The sequence below is a fragment of the Elephas maximus genome, chromosome 1 (assembly GCF_024166365.1).
Source record: "Elephas maximus indicus isolate mEleMax1 chromosome 1, mEleMax1 primary haplotype, whole genome shotgun sequence".
NCBI classification, from domain to species: domain Eukaryota; kingdom Metazoa; phylum Chordata; class Mammalia; order Proboscidea; family Elephantidae; genus Elephas; species Elephas maximus.
The window spans coordinates 243,096,866-243,112,577 of NC_064819.1; positions in this window are offsets into that span (position 1 = coordinate 243,096,866).

The following is a 15,712-nucleotide window of genomic DNA, read 5'->3' on the forward strand; positions in this document are numbered from 1 at the left end:
AACAACCTACCTGTAGGGACAGGACAGCACCCCCTGTTCCAAGCACACAGGTGTGTAGACTCACACCGCAGGCCCTCGCTGTGCTTTCTGGAGTCACCAAGCAGCTCCTGGGCCTGGAGACATGTGATGGTGACCTGAGGTAGAAAGACAGAATGAGCAGGAGGGATGAGGCCAGAAGTGCAGGGCTTTTTGCCAGCACAGGTGGACACCCTGGTCAGACTGGAGGAATGGCCACTGGACACACGTGTCCTGCACCATCCTCCCCACAGCCTGCAGTGCCCAGCCCAGGCTTCGTGTTCAACATGCTCAGGGAGGTGGGGTGGGGCCAGAGAAAGTAATGAGGAAAGAACACACCCCTGTCCTGGGCAGCTGAGACCTGTCTTCCCTGTGAACCACATGCAGCAGGAGGCACAGACCCTCCAAGGAGTCAGAAGGACAGACCCAGCAGCCTAGAACAGAGCCTGGGTGGTTGTTTATTGCCTTTGTTTTAGCCCAAAGGGTCTTGCCTAAGGGGACTGCTTGTTTACGCTCTGACTCCCTTCCTTCTTTCCTGGCTCCCTCGTCTGTTATTCCATCCAGGCCAGCACTGGACAAGGACTGAGAGGTAGGGATGAAAACCCTGGGGAAGACTTTTCTTAATTTGCTAAAAGCCCCATAGCACCTGGTACTGTTGCCACCAGGGAAGTGTCTGTTGAGAAGGTAGAGCATGCTTCGCAATGCACTGCACTGGGTAGGGTACTGCCTTCTGGGGCGCCTGGGTCCTTTCTGCACTTCCCTCAGGCCCTAACCTCACTGCACAACTGTAGGCATTGAGTTTGAGAAGCATAAAAGTTCCAACACTTTACATTCCAGACAGGGCTACACCTGATGAGGCTGGGACCCACTACCTGGCATCTTAATACAAGGCTGTCTGGGCAACTGTGTGTGCATTTTCCCCTCTCATTATTGACACTGTACAGAGGGGAAAACTGAGACACTCAAGTCGAGGCTGGAGATCTCGTCCTCTTCCACTTCCTGTAGGCATAGCCTGAGGGTAGGCCTGCTGTAGGACCACAGGGGCCTATAGCACAGGGATGCTCTGAGGTCCCTGACCCCTGCAGCTGTGCTCCTTCCTCTCCTTGGGGTGCCCCCTCACCCCTACGCTTACTGGAGGAGGACTCTTGGCAAGGCCAGGGCTGGTTTGGGGGGACAGCACCTGTGGTTCCACTGTGGGACATGATTTCAGGGGCCATCAATTTCCATGCTCTGAAGCCCGCAGGTCGTGCACTGGGCCCGGAGGAAGCTCCTGCCTCATATCTTACTGGACGGGATCTGACCTGCCCCTTGGACTGGTGGAGTGTTTCAACCATGGCGGGGGTGGGGGGGGTTCCGGAAGAAGTGGCCCTCGGGGCGTGGGAGAGTCTAGTGATCATGTTCTTCCCTGAGTGTTCTGCTCGGGGGTGCCACAGACTGGACTTGAGGGATACCATCCCTGACAGGATCCGAGTGCTTTATATGCCTAGGCCATAACTCAGCCCATTTTGTTGCTGTTAGGTGCTGTCAGCTAGCTCCTACTCATGGCAACCCCATATACAACAGAAGCAACCATTGCCCAGTCCTGCACCATCTTCGTGAACATTGGCATGTTTGAGTCCATTGCTGTGGTTATTGTGTCAGTCCATCTCATTGAGGGTCTCCCTTGGTTTCGCTGACCCTCTACTTTACTAAACACGATGTCCTTTTCTAGTGACTGGTCTTTCCTGGTGACATGTCCAAAGTAAGCAAGCTGAAGTCTTGCCATCCTCACTTCTAAGAAGCATCCTAGTTGTAGTTCATCTAAAATAATTTGTTCGTATTTCTAGTATTCCATGGCATATTTGACATTCTGCGCCAGCACCACAGTGAGAATGCAACAATTCTTCTTCTGTCTTGCTTTTTCATTTGGCTTAGGTTCACGGTAAAAAATACACGTAACAGTGTGGTCCAGTACCAGTACTCACACACACACAACACACATGTGCAAAATCCAAAAACGTCACAAAACAACACTTACTCTGACCAGGTGTGATGCATTCTGATATGTTCCATTCTACTTCATTTACTTTTCTCAAAAAAAAACAAAATCACAACAGACTACCCACTGGCCCCAGTCTATAAATCTATCCCATGTCTTACTAGCAGGCTGTTGCCATGGTTTGGGATTGTGGCCAGGGATGTCTTCTGTGAGAGGTGACGTTGGAGCTGACAACTGAATGATGTGTGGGAGCCCGTTATGGAAAACCTAGGAGAGGTGCCCCACAAGTCAAGGGCATGGCGAGTGCAAAGGTCCTGTGGTAGGAACAGCTTGGTGTGTTTAAGGCATAGAAAGACCAGTGTGGGTGAAGCAGCAAATGTGGAGAGAGGGTGGAAAAAGAACTTCGGCAGCTGAGCAGACACCAGGCACGATGAGGAATCTGGACCTTGTGCTGAATGCCTAGCTGCTGGGAACATCTGCCACTAGTGGGGCTCTTCCTGTCTTTAACATCTACTTTCTGTTTAAACCACTGTGACCGGGCTGCTGCCCAGGCTCTGGTGACACTTCCTGAAGGTGACTGTGTCCCAAGGACACTGCTCCTAAGTGCCCTCTGAGACAGCTGCAGTGTGTGGCTCTGCTGCCACCCCTGTCCTGAGCAGGTTCTGGTTTGATTTCCAGGCCCCCTCTTGGCTCCTCCAGCTCCATCTCCATCTCTCTTGTGTCTGCTCTGCTTTGACCTTTCCTGAAAACACTGGGGTCCACACTTGATTCTCCTCCTGACCCTATGGGCTCCTGGGCTCCTCACTACTCCTAGAGCTTCCAAGGCTACCCAGGTGCTGGCAGCTGCCAGATCCACGTGTCCAGCTTAATTCTGTCCTTTGCTACAAGCTCGCACAGACCTGGAGCAGTGAGGCAGGCACGTCCAACTTGCCACACCCAGATGGGGCCTGTCACCTCTCAAAGAGACCACTTCCTCCCGCATCATGACACCTTCTCCTACAAGAAACGGGAATTATAGCTGATGACTCCCCTCCTCACCCCTCCTATCCAGATGGCAATGTCAACCAGAAAGGACCGTAAGCGGTGTAAACCGGCTCCAGGTGCTTCTATCTGCAGGCCTTACTTAACTGGCATTTTTCAAACCCACCTTCTCTTGAGATTTCATCATAGTAAAACCAAGATCCTGCACCTATTACAGATGAAAGAACGGGCATGTGGCCCAATCATAAACGCCCCTCCCCCTCCTGGTAAGGTCCTACGTTTGCTTAAATGACAACTTACCAGAATCTGTCCATTTTTTGCCCAACTAACTTCCTCAAATCTTCTTATAAAAGGAGACAGCTATCTTTCTCAAATCAAAGTCCTTGGGTTCTCCTCTGGAGTGCCAGGCTTCCTTGCTGCAGTGATTTGGTTTACTTCCAAATAAAATCTTCCTTTAAATTTTTATAACTGGACTTTGGTGGTCACTGGCCCTATCATTTGCACCTTCTTGATTTCTTTCCAGTCCACGCTCGCAGTCCTTCTCTACCCATTCTTGTCACTGACCCTGACAGTGGCTCCTGACTTCTTGTCCTCTGGCCCTTAGCTACACTGCCCAGATTTATCCAGAATGTCCCACCCTGCTTCAGGCCTCTCAGTGGGCCCTGGACATGAACTGCATGAAGTGCCTCCCTCACCTGCCAATCATGCCCTCGGACAGACCCTCCTGAACCTGCTCACTCTGTGCCTGCCATCCCCTCCCTGGATGCCCATCCCTTCCCAGCCCCCGAGCCCACTCCCTGGAATTATACCCCTCCCTGCTCCTGGCCACTGTGTGGACTGTCTGCCCCTCCACGTGCCATTGTAGGGTTGTGCATTTCCCTTGCCACAGAGCGCACCACCCACAGTGCGATGGTCTGTTCACCCATCCATCTCCCTTGCGAGGTCATGAGCACAGGGGCTGTGTCTTGTCTTTGTACTAGCATGGTGGGAATAAATAATGTTTTTATTAGCACATACTAGGCACTAAATAGAAGGTGAATGGAAGAATAATTACTCACTGGATAAACGAGTGGACTGATGCATTGTTCACCAGCAGCTGTTTTTCCTGCTTTGGAGCATGTTCAATCTCAGCATGCCCAGCCTAATTACAAAAGGATTGTAATGCACCCTGCCCCACCCCTCCACTCCCACAGGACACACAGACACCCCATTTGGAGATGCCTTTTCAATAGACCACAGTGTTTGGTCTTCTGTGCTGGGTTGAGGGCTGTTGATGACTCTTAACCCTAAACAGGTTCTGAGCCACGAGCTAAGGACAGGCTCCAAGATGGCGGCCCCTCATCTGGAAAAGCTTTCTTAAGAGTATGGTATTTGTTACCGTGGGGACTTTACCACAACCCAGGGGTGTGCCATTAGTTTTCAGGCCCAGACATTCTCTCTTGCCAATGCCTTAGAGAGCTCAGACTCCCAAACAACCAATTCAGGTAGACTGAAATCCACACAAAACAGACTTATCTTTTGTTTATAATGAGAAGCATGACTGTTTCAGGGCCTGAGTCCTCGTGTTGGCAGGGCTGGCACCCATAGTTAGGAAAAATCTGGTCAGCAAAACCAGACAAAGATCCTGCGGTGGATGGGTCAGATGACTGACGACATCAGGCCAGAGGGGCTGATGAGCACTAATGGGCGCCTCATGAGCTGAGGTTGTGGGCTGAATATTAGTGGGCAAACTGACCCCTAGGAGGGAAGGCAGAGCTGACCCCTGAGGAGGGGAGTAGGTCGACACCTGAAGATAATGGAGCTGAGGAGGAGAGAACTGACCCCTGAGAAGGAGGTAGGTGACCCTTGAGGGGGAGGGAACTGGCCTCTGAGGAGGAGGGAAGAGCTGACCCCTGAGAAGAGGGTGCTGATTCCAGAGGAAGGTAGAACTGATCCCTGAGGAGGAGAGAGCTGACCCCTGAGGAGAAAGGAGCTGACCCCTGAGGAGCAGGTTGGACAGTGTGAAAATGGCCAAGAGCCCCTCAGGAGGAAAGGTACCAAAACTCTGGCCTGGCCTCCCTTCTCCAGAGGAGATTGGAGGTGTTTGATGGTGTGGGCCTACCTGATGCAGAACGGAAAGCAGGGTCCTAGAGTCCATATTGGTTAAGTGTTCAGCTGATAACCAACAAGTCGGAAATTTGAATTCACCAGCCACTCCTTGGAAACCCTATGAGGCAATTCTACTCTACCCTATAGGGTTGCTATGAGTCAGAATTGACTCTACAGCAACAAATTTGGTTTGGTTTTTGGGCAGAGCAGCCATGAGAGAGCATGAGATCTGTTCCAGGCCCTGAGTGTAGAGGCCGGAGAGCCTGCCAGTGCAGGGCACTGAGACAGCCGGTGAGTGATGAAGCACTGCATGTACCTCACATCACATCACCTCATGTTACTTCACCTCACGTCACCTCATGTCACATCATATCACGTCTCCTCACCATATGTCATGTCACATCATGTTACCTCACCTCACGTCACATCACCTCATGTCACGTCATGTCATACCACATCACCTCACCTCACATCGCATCACCTCACGTCACCTCACCTTGCATTGCATCATGTCACATCATGTCATATCACATCATGTCATGTCACCTCATGTCACATCACTTCACGTCACCTCACCTCATGACATATCATGTCACACCACGTTAGTGTGGGCTCCTGTGTGAGTGTGTCAGTGTGTGAAGGGTGTGTGAGGGGAGGCCCGGAACTGAGGCTGAGGGACTCTTGGTTCTCTCAGAGAACTAAGTGACCTCTGGACAACTTGGTGGTGTCCTCATGGTGAGAACATGAACTTCTGCCAATAACAGCAAATGAGCATTTGAAAAAGGGGGGGACACGGACAGAATATCGCAGATCCCGCCCAGGGCCAATCATAGTCGGTGGGCTTTGAAAGCTGTGGCCACGGTGGTTAGGGAGTGTTTCGGCCACAACACTGAGGGCGTGGCATCATGGACGGAAGCTGGTCCTCTCAAAGCTTGGCTGAGAGTCACCTCCAAGCCCTTCTCCAAGCATCGCCGCTTGTCCTGACGTGTACATCTACTCCATCTGGACACTGCCAGGTCCTACATGTCAGAGACAGTCTGCTGATTTCAGAGGACTTCACATATCAGCTATGGCCCAAAGGTGCTATTTTACAATTTCACTCTCAAAGGGCAAGCCTTCTCCAAAATGTTTGGAACTCAGCCTACTGTCTATAACCCTTCCTCATGAAGTACTCTCAGCCACCTGCTCTTCCTCATCTTTATGTCAACACATATGTGGTAATTCCTTCCAGAGTGCCTCTGAGTTATCTTTTGGGGGGCAGGGGAAGAGCCAGGATAGTTGGGAAAAGCCCTATCCCCCCTCTGGTCAACATCTTAAGAAACAGCAGAGGCAGCCCAAGGGCACTGAGTGCCTTTGCATTGTTCCATCTTAAGTGTCCAGGTTTCCTTAATCACTTTGATGATCTGAAAAGCTCTGGCCAGCCTTAAACTGCCCTGGCAGCCCTGCCAGTCTTTCTTGGCCCCAACACCATCCTACACATGATCAAGTGCAGCACAGTGCTCATTACACAGCAATCTGACACCTACCTCCCCCCTCCCCCCCAACACACAGATGAACTCCCTGGGGGCACTTCGGGGATCTTCTCATCCCTAGTGCAGCACCCGGAAAACGCTGATGAAATGAATGCATGAGTGAACAAATGCATGAGGGCGATAGGATACTTTCTTCCTTTTGAAATGGGCTGGTAGGATTGCCTTGCCAATAATTCTTCACATGTTAGATGACCTGTGCATTGGCCTGACTTTGGCCCACATGAGCCCTGCCTCCAACATAGGTCAGGATCCCTTCCCTGGCTGCTGGGCAAGTGCAGAGCTGGAGGCCTGTGCTAGGACATGGCTGAGCCTAATTTTCTGGGATGGATCTCTTTTTCATTCTCCTCCTTTCTCTGCGCCAACTTGGAAAGGCCACACCAGAGGCCCCTGGCTTAAGGTGGTTTGAAGCTGGTGGTCTGGCCAGTTTAGCCTAGATATTGGAGCAAAGGCTCTCTTTCTTCTGCCTCCACGTGTAGTTTCTCAGGTTCCACACTCCACAAGGGCACCTGGCCAAGCTGGCGATTGGGGACCAAGACCCAGCCCAAGCTCGGCCCTCTCCTGCATGCACCAGGCATCCTGCAGCCGCCAAAGCCACGGCTTCTAATTCTCACAGAGGCACCCTTTCTGGTTCTGGCACTAGGGAGGGTGGCTCTTTCTTTGCTTTAAAATGGTGAGTGTTGAAGTTTTATTTTGTGCTGAGGGGAAGGCAGCCTGGGAAAAATGAACAATTGATTTGTCCATCCCAGAATATTAGAATCTGGCATTGTAGACTGAAAACAAAGCTCCAACAAATTATAAAATTTGCTGTTGTTAGGTTCTGACACACAGTGACCCTAGCTACAACAAAACGAAACACTGCCCTGTCCTGTGTCATCCTCACAATTGTTGTTATGCTTGAGCCCATTGTTGCAGCCACTGTGCCAATCCATCTTGTTGAGAGTCTTCCTCTTTTTTGCTGACCTACCTTGCCTTAATTGTAAATATCACCTGTGCATATATGTCCCTCAGGGACCCTTCTGGAAGGATTTGGGCATCCTGAGTCCTAGGTCAAAATACTATGAACATCTTATCTTGAAATTTTGTTTTTTACCAAATTACTAAAAAAAGTATTTTTAAAAATATAATATCAGTGTTGCTCCTGGAGCAAGATAAGACTCTGTGTGCAGCTAAATCTGGTTTTCATTAACTTTCTTGTTCTGCTGCAGAAACAGAAATGGCTGGAGAGCTTGGTAAGGAAGTCTTTAAAGGCTCACTCACCGAGGTTTCTCAACGCCTTGTGCCCTCCAGAGCCTTGTTCTTTGTTTCTTCTGCATCCAATATGGCAGACATAGCCTTACCCTCTGATCCCTGTGCAGGCTAATAAGGTTAACACATCTTGAATGCTTCAGTTGCCTTTTGTTAGAACCTTGATTAGTGACAGTTCCTTTGTGTCCAAGAAGCCTTTTAAAATATTTCTTTGCAAATCCAGGAAGCTGTTTTCCCTAGAGATGGAATATGTACAGATAGGTTTGAAGAAGGTGTACAGGTTAAGTTTGAAATGGGGCCTTCTGAGTGGCTTTTAGAACTGTATTTTGGAATGGTGTGTGTGTGTTATTGACAGCACTACCCTCACTGATTTAGTGAGGCACCCACAGTCATTGATCATCATGCAGAAATACTAACAGTCATTCTATGGAACACGTTTCCAAATCCACGGACGAATCTGGGTGGCCTGCCTTAATAACACCTCCAATGGTGAAAGGGCTTGCAGTGTCAAACCTTGGCTGAAGGCGATGCTGAAAGAGACCTTGGAGACCCCTGGCCCTGCCCCTCATGGACAGGTGAATAGTCTCAGACCTACAGGAGCACAAGGACCTGCCCAAAGACTTTTAACTGGCTAACTAGAATTTCAGAACCAGGATCCTTGTGATCTGACTTCCAGACAAGCATGGGTATCACTTAGTACATGAAAGAGATTTGCTCTTCTGTGGTCCAGGAAGGTTACCGTCCAGTCTTCGTTATGATAGCCAAAATGTCCCTGCCCCCAAGGGTTTTCAGCCCTCATCCCACGTGGTGCCTTTCTTGACTGGATCAGTCGTTAAAGATGGCAGCTCTATGATGGATCTCTAAGTTATTAATACTTTAACTTTGCAGAAAGCCTCACACATATTTTCTCTTGTGTAACTCCCAGTAAGTATGAATTCCTTTTGTCTGCCCCCATAATAGAGAAATGCAGACATCTATCAAGCTCTTCGGAAACCCTGGTGGTGTATTGGTTAGGTCCTACGGCTGCTAACCAAAGGTCGTCAGTTCGAATCCGCCAGGCTCTCCTTGGAAACTCTATGGGGCAGTTCTACTCTGTCCTGTAGGGTCGCTATGAGTTGGAATTGACTCGACGGCACTGGGTTTGGTTTTTTTGGTTTTATCAAGCGCTTCAAGAACCCTCAAGCAAATTCCTTTGCTATGATGTCTTCCTATGAGAGAAAAATGGAAGCAAATTATACTCGAAATAATTTTCACACTTGAACTAATGATTCTGAGAATGTGTGTGTGTGTGTGTGTTTTTAATCCCTTTTTGATCTTTGGGTGTGTGTATGAGTGGTTTCTTTACGGTTTGTACACACATTTTGCACCCATTACCCATTGCCGTCGAGTCAATTCTGACTCATTGCAACCCTATAGGACAGAGTAGAACTGCCCCACATGCACACATAACAGAGTGGCAGCCAACTTTCACTTGGTGCTTTGCTTTGTTCTTTTATCTCGTTGAATTCCCACAGCAATCCAAGGAGGCAGGAGCTATTGCCATTCCCACTTTACAGAAGAGGGAACTGCTGCTCAGGGAAATTAGGAAATGTGCCCAAGGTAGGGAGCAGTGAGTGGCTGTGACCCAGACCCCCGGCTCAAGTCCCTCTGGCAGCGGCCAGATGATAAGACCATACCTAACATGCAGGATGCTACACGGGGCTCCTCTGCCTCTTGCCCTGTAGTGGGGCTGAAATAACACTGAGGACGTGTCTCTGCAGTGCTGCTGAGGACATCCAGCAGTCAGGGCTGACTGACATGGTTGCCTTTGTCCCCACTTCTCATGAATTGGGGCCTCAGCCATGGGAGTCAAATCACAGGTGTTTACCTGTCTGTCCACTGTAGCTGTGTTTTGCTCTTTGCTTAGTTTAATTAGAAACCTTAATCACAGCTCCAAGGCAGAGCTGGGCCCAACAGTGGCGCAGGCTTATATGTGCAGGACTGAAGGTGGGCCAGCGACCACAGAGAATGTGCCCCAGGACACACTGGGAATGCTATTTCCAGCCCCATCCACTTGCTTTGTTTGTCCGGAGGGAACAAGAGTGAGGGGGGAGATGGCCAGGACTGGAGCTGCAGGTGAAGCAGCCTCTTCTGCTCCTGGAGCCCACAGGAAGCAGGAAGTGCGTGAGGGCCGGAGGCCCTGACCAGACAGACCCCTTCTCCTGTAAGGTGATCGGCCGCAAGAGGAGAAAGTGGGTCTGCAAATCACAGCGGTGATGACAAGAGGGGCTCGTAAAGGTCAGCGTCCGTGCTTTAAAGGAACTGGAGCAGAGCAGGGAGAGTGATTTACAGCACAGGCGCCCTGGCAGGCTCCCTCAGGAGAAGTCTGGCTTCCCAGCAGCTGCAGAGCCAGCCCACGTCCATCACAGGAGGGGACATCCACAACTTGCAGGGATGCACCGTTGCACAGGTGGGGCGGAGGGACTGGCAGGGGAGAGGGGTGGCCTGAGTATCCCCTTTGGCCTTCAAGCAAGGAGCTGGCAAAGAGACCCACAGGGAGATGTCATGCTATCTGTCCCAGAACACTAGAATCTGGCATTGCAGTTTGAAAGCAAAGCTCCAACTAATTATAGAAAAGGTGTTCTTAGTTGTTATTAGTTACCGTCATGCTGGTCCCAACTCCCAATGCTGCCTGGTCCCGTGCCATCTCCATGATCTATTGTGGATCGGACTGTTGTGACCCTAGAGTTTTCACTGGGTGATTTTAGGAAGCAGATCACCAGGCCTTTCTTCCTAGCCTGTCTTAGTCTGGAAGCTCCTCTGTAATGGTGCTCGAAAGATTTCTGTCCACCTTTCTGTGAAGGGTTTTCAGGGGTTCTAGCTTTCACAGAGCGAACAGACCACAGGAATAAAACAGAACAGAAACCTTTCAAAGAATGGAGAGAAGTAATGGTATCAGGAGCTGAGAGAAGCTGATGAATTTTCTAGAAGCTGAGGTGAAGAGGGACATTTGCTGCACAGATTTGATTTTCTTTCAAAAGAAAACAGAACATGTTTTTGGAAATTACTGGCACCACTACTACCACCTCCGTTTATTAAATGCCAACTTTGAGGCAGGTGCTTCATATACAGAATTAGCCATCCACATCGCACCTCTATGAGGGAGATATTATCACACCCATTTTACAGATTAGGAAACTGAGGTTAAACAGGACTGACATTTCCAAACATCACAGAATTAGAAAGTGGGGATGTTGGGCTTTGTTGTTGTTGTTGTTAGGTGCTGTCGAGTCAGTTCCAACTCACAGCAATCCTACGCACAGCAGAGTGAAACACTGCCCAGTCCTTCACCATCCTCAAAGTTGTTGCCGTGCTTGAGCCCGTTGTTGCAGTCACTGTGTCAATCCATCTCATTGAGGGAGGGTCTTTGTCTTTTTGCTGACCCTTTGCTTTACCAAGCATGAGGTCCTTCTCTAGGGACTGGTCTGTCCTGATAACCTGTCCAAAGTATGTGAGACAAAGTCCATCCTTGCTTCTAAGGAGCATTCTGGTTTTACTTCTCCCGATACAGTTTTGTTCATTCTTCTGGCAGTCCACGGTATATTCAATATTCTTCACCAACACTATAATTCAAAGCCATCAATTCTTCTTCGGTCTTCCTATCTTCTTCCTGCCTTCTTGAGCTTTAGACTTCAGCTTTCCTGGCTCAAAGTCTGCTTTTGTCACTCCACCCTACAGACATTGTGCAACACAATGGCAAAGGCCAACACCTATGTCTTTAAAAAGACAATTGTCTTTCAAATGAGCTAGTCTGAGACTATAAGTTAACTCTTATAACTCAAAGGAGGACCCAGGCATTTTGCTTTTTTGGTGGTAACTCAAGATGAGGTGAAAACTTGGAAAATCTAGGCTAATAAAGAGCTAATATGCTAAAGACGCAAACTGTCTCGAATAATGAACGCCTTGAACAGCCCTTGGGGAATATTATTGTAGTAATTTCACAACCTACGGCTCTAGAAGATGCCTCGGATTGGTGTTCCATGGAACACTCATGCCCTTGGAGACATTAATAACCGTCTGAAGAAAAGGAAGTTTAGACAGGCTTCTGTTACACTACGTCTTGGAAATTCACAGCATTAGCAAACTCAGCTGGGACGAGAAATTAGTTGAAGGTCCAGGTATTTTGCTTTCTGGTGATCTAAGTGGTTTAATCTCATATTTACTAACTTTAAATTTGACCCTGGAATCACTTCTCCCTTGATAATTCTTTCAAAGACCATGTCATTGGCATCCCATGGAACAGTTTAGGACAATCTATTCTAGAGCAAATGTACTATGCTGTTACCTAAAATGAGAGCTGTCTACATAATTTGTCCAAACTTTTTTCAATTTAAAATTAAATTTTAAAAAATCAAATACTTAATTTTAAATTATGAATTTAGTACATTTAAATGAATTTCATTCTAATTTAAACTTTAGAAAATTAAATAACGACAGATAACGCATACTACTTCTTCCAGCTCCAAGCCTCTTGCTCAAGAGATACTGTACCAAGGTTTGAGGCCGCCAACAGGAGACAGGCTCACAGTTTCCTAATGCGTGGGGCAACCATCTACTCATAAGAGACAGCGGGATCAGCATCCACTGTGGGTACTGGTCCCTGTGGCCACTGAACTGGTCACAGCCAGGTCAGGCATTGCTCTGCATTAACCCCTTCTGTGCCGTAGTTGAGAGACTCTGCTCCCTCCTTGCCAGGAACAGATATAGGAGTGGGCTTGGCCAGGTGCCATATGGTACCCTTGCACAAGCAAGAGACAGAGAAAGGTACTGTGCCCAGAACAGGGAAGGCATCCTCAATAAGGAGAAGGGACCAGGAGAGAGAGACCTAATTCCCAGCCTCCTTATCAGAGAATGTTCTGGGCCCAATGCCTCAGCTTAGGCTTCCTGATGGGACGTGTACAGGCAGATCATCCCCCCAACAAGAGACAAGTGCTTTTCACATTCCATTTTTAGCTCTTCTTGGGTTGTTCTTACATCCCAAAATAGCATCCTTCTGTTGCCATGACTTATCGACTTTAGGAATTGTCTCAATGGAACCCAACAACAACAGGCACTATTCAGTGACTTCCTCCTATGGCACATGAGGACTGTCTCCACCCCCCCAATATGTATTTCTCTCACTGGGTGGCAGGCATCATCTCAGAGAACTCACCTTGGGCTCCCCCATCACTTCTGCCCTCAAGTATGACCTACCCTTCAGTTTCTCAGTGGCCCCAGGACTCAGGAGGATTAAAGTTAGGATTCCTGGAACAGCCTCGTTGAGAGGAGGAAACAGCCAACATCTAGGCTTGAATTCAAATGCAGAATCTGGAGGAGGAATCAGAGAGGCTGGCGCCTCAAGAAGAAAGACTCTGTGGACAGGAGTCTGGGTGCTGGAGAAACAATAAGTTTGAAAAGACATTTTGTCATCTCAGTTTTACCCAATGTACAGAGAGGAGGTAAACATTCTTTTCTGGGCTGGGAGAGTGCTTGAGGAAAGAGATAGAGGAGAAGTGGAAGCCAGAGTGGCTGTGGGCACAGAGTGCTAACTCTTGGCCACCTCTGGCCATGCCCAGGGCAGTGCTGAGAGCCTGGCTGAGGTTGGGGTGGGCAATGGCCATGAAGGCTAGGGCAAGGGTGGTGCAGAAACACACCAACATTTCTTATGATCCTGGGGGCTAAAGCCATCCCTCATCCTAAGAGAAGGAAAGAGAGGGAGAATCTGGAATGAGCTGAGCATTTGTTCATATGGGCTGGGAAAACTTCGAAGTGACCTGAGTTCACCTTTAATTGGCAAGATGGAGTCCACTCTCATTAGCAGAAATGGATGCTGGAACACCAGTGAAATTCACTTATAGGGAACTTAAAGCTGTTTGGCACCTGTGGGTTTCTGACACTAAGATTCCACATGCCTTCAATATTTTATTGCCTTTATTTGATGTCTTTGTTCTTGAAATAACTTTCTTAGGTCTCTACTTCTTAAACTAATTCTATAAAATGTATTTCTGACTCCCCACCTTGTAAGATGAGGAAAGTAGTTCTCATTCTCTCTCTGCTATCACTTCCCCCCACTTCCATACCCTAACTTCCCATCTCTGCATTTTAATCTTTTTATACACTTCCGTAACTATAACTAAGCAATGTGCCTTGCTTATAGCTGATTCTGAAAGTTGAAAAACGAGAGTGAGTACTTGCATTGTTACCCTAGATAAATGTTTTTTCCTTTGCAGTGGTGTGAGGGAACCAGCTCTTACTGGGTCCCTATAGCTGAAGGAGTTCATCTTTTCCCAGCTCCATGTTAAGTAACTTCACTTTGGTGTCTCGAAACCAGCCATGGCGAAGTAGTTACACCACGGAATTCAGCAGATGCTGGAAGTCAGAGCATTGTGTTTGCGTGTGTTTTGTTCTTCAGAAAGCCAGTTGTTAAACACTCACCAGCACATGACTGCTTTAGAGTCACAGAAAGGTTAGCCTGCTGCATTTCCTTTGTTAAAACTTTTGGATTTACCTGGCGTTTGATTTTTTTTCTTTTATTCTCTACCTTTATTGTATGTGTAAATTCTTGCGGTGGCTTACACATACTATCTCAGTTAGAGAATCATTTCTTTAAATATCGAACACTTCAATCCTGGAGCCCTGTGTTCCTGATCTACTCTATAATAGCCATCCTGGCCTTTGAACAGTCTTTGGACAATACTGATCTTCTTTCACTGATCTCCTAGATTGAATCCCTTGTTTCCTAGATTTTATTTCTTCTTTCTTGGGTTACATCCTCATTTTCAGGGAGCACATCCTCAAGTAACCTCTGAAGAAAGGGCATTTGAGAAGCAAACTTTCTGAGCTCTTACATACTTGAAGATGCCTTTACGTTGTTTTCATATTTGAATAATTTTGTGGGTAAAAAATGCTAAGATTAAAAATTATTTTCAGTCACTTGAAAGTTTTTTTTTTTTTTTAATCCTGGGCTGCTGGTATGAAATTTTGTACTAGTCTGATTCTCATTTCTTTGTTGGTGACCTGTCCCAGCTTTTTTGCTTTGCTTTATTTCAAGCATTGGTGTTCTGAAATGCATGAGGATTGTTAGGTATAGTATTTTTCATTCATTCATTTCATTACTTGGTGTGTACATTCCATTTAAAGGTTCATGTGGCCCATTAATTTGGGGAAATTCTCTCTCCTCTTTTTTTTTTTTTTATAATTTTCTCTTGTATGATTTTGTTTTCTGGAATTTATCTTGGACCTCTTGGCTTGATCATCTACTTTTCTTTTAAAGTGCATCTTTTTCACTTCCGTGTCTTTTTGTTCTTCATTTGGGAATATTTCCTTCACTTTATTTCTCTGGTGCACTTGTATATTTTCAATAAACTTTTTACTGCAGAATAGTTTTAGATTTACAGAAAAGGTGAAAAGGCAGTACAGAAAGTTCCCATATGTACCACACCTATTTTCCCCTATAGTTAACATCTTACAGTAGTGTGGTACCTTTGTTACAACGAATGATCAGACATTGATATGTTATTGACTAAAGTTCATACTTGGTTCAGATTTCCTAAGTTTTCATTTAATGTGCTTTTTCTGTCTCAGAAACCATCCAGAATGCCACATTATATTTACTTGTCATATCTCCTTAGGTTCCTCTAGATTATGAGTTTCTCAGACTTTCCCTGTTTTTGATTACCTTGATGGTTTTGAGGAGTACTTGTTGGGTATTTTGTAGGATGCCCCTTTACTGGGACTTGTCTGATGTTTTTCTCATGATTGGACTAAGGTTATGGGTTTTGGGGAGGAAGATCACAGAGATGACACAGCATTCTCATAAATGTCTTACACTCAAATATTCTCAGCAGCTTTATTC